The sequence below is a fragment of the Trachymyrmex septentrionalis genome, unplaced genomic scaffold (assembly GCF_001594115.1).
Source record: "Trachymyrmex septentrionalis isolate Tsep2-gDNA-1 unplaced genomic scaffold, Tsep1.0 scaffold101, whole genome shotgun sequence".
In the NCBI taxonomy this organism is placed as follows: domain Eukaryota; kingdom Metazoa; phylum Arthropoda; class Insecta; order Hymenoptera; family Formicidae; genus Trachymyrmex; species Trachymyrmex septentrionalis.
The window spans coordinates 508,454-509,710 of record NW_017304136.1 but is presented as its reverse complement, the minus strand read 5'-3'; the positions used below and the strand labels follow the sequence as shown (position 1 = coordinate 509,710).

The window sequence follows — 1,257 nt, the reverse complement described above, 5'->3', positions numbered from 1 at the left end:
CTGCCCGCGACCGATGTGTCTTCGCTCCCTTCCGCCCCCCCCCCTCTCTCTCTCTTTCTCTCTCTCTGTTCTCGGTCTCCTCCCAAAATTCTCGCTCTTGTCCCCGAATTCTCACCGGCTAAGCACGGTTGTAACTTACGGCTGCCTTTTGATTCTCATCTCACATTATTAGCACCAAAGCTCATCGACGAACATCCACACGTTTAACCCGGCGAGTTAAACCGACGAGATACAGAAGGAATTGCATAGTTGCATGTATGATGCTTCGCTGAATACGTAGATCTCGATCTTATCCTCTGCGAAAAAATACTGGGCTCTATCGTGTTTTTCTTGAAGGATAGCTCAAGCTGATACAGTTAATGAATGTAATCTAACTGCGAGTCTTATATATACATTTTAGGAAAATGTATCTTATATCACAGTTTTACGCGAATGGTATTACGTAAAAATAAATTAAATCACGAAGTATTTAAAAGAGAGAGAGAGAGAGAGAGAGAGAGAGAAAGGAATTATACTACACGCACGGTGGTACGTGGATACAATATGAAATTATATATTTGAACATTGTGCTTTGGCCAAAAGTACTATTTCGTAAATGAATTTATATTTGTACAATACCGTTTAACAGTCGCGTATAATTTCAATACTTGGAAACGAACGTAGGAGATCCTTTTCGCGTGCACGCAACGCTGGAATATAGAATAGAAGTATATCGGGTTTCGATTCCGAATTTTTCGAAAATTTCCCCCGTTTCGTCGCGAGTCCACCTTTTCCATCCTACGTCGAAATCCGCCTTTTCCATCCTACGCGTCCAATGTCCATTCTTCGCTTTTTGTGATTTTTCGCGCGTCCCCGTCCCAACTGGCAGCGCGGACTATACGCCGGGGTTGCCGTCCGTCGGTTCTTCGCCGGGACTGTACCACCCCACTGTTGTTAGGGGGGTGTGGGGAGACTAGGGGTGGTATATGATCGTGTATATACGCCGCCGCGAAAGTATTGTCGGCGCGCTCCACCTCTCGATTTTCTCGCGAAAATCCTTTTCACAGGCAAGCCCGTGGCCCAGGTGACCGCGCGCTATATCGAAAATTTGCAAAAATTCTCCGCCGTACAGCCACCATTTTTGAGAAATTTCGGGCACGCGACTCGCCCGCAGATAGATTCGATAGGATTTCTCTCTGACGCGACGAGCCCGGACAAAACTCTTCCGGCCGATCGGAGTATATACGGCCAGGGGCGGCGGCGCGAGGGACGAGCGTA

The 1,257-nt window shown here is 47.3% G+C and overlaps 1 protein-coding gene across 3 annotated transcripts in view; it reads right to left on the bottom strand.

Annotated features, from left to right (window-relative positions):
* LOC108756824 (LIM domain-binding protein 2) overlaps positions 1 to 1,257 on the bottom strand; it is a 192,392-nt gene that overhangs the window by 15,728 nt on the left and 175,407 nt on the right. The gene's annotated exons all lie outside the window — the stretch shown is intronic.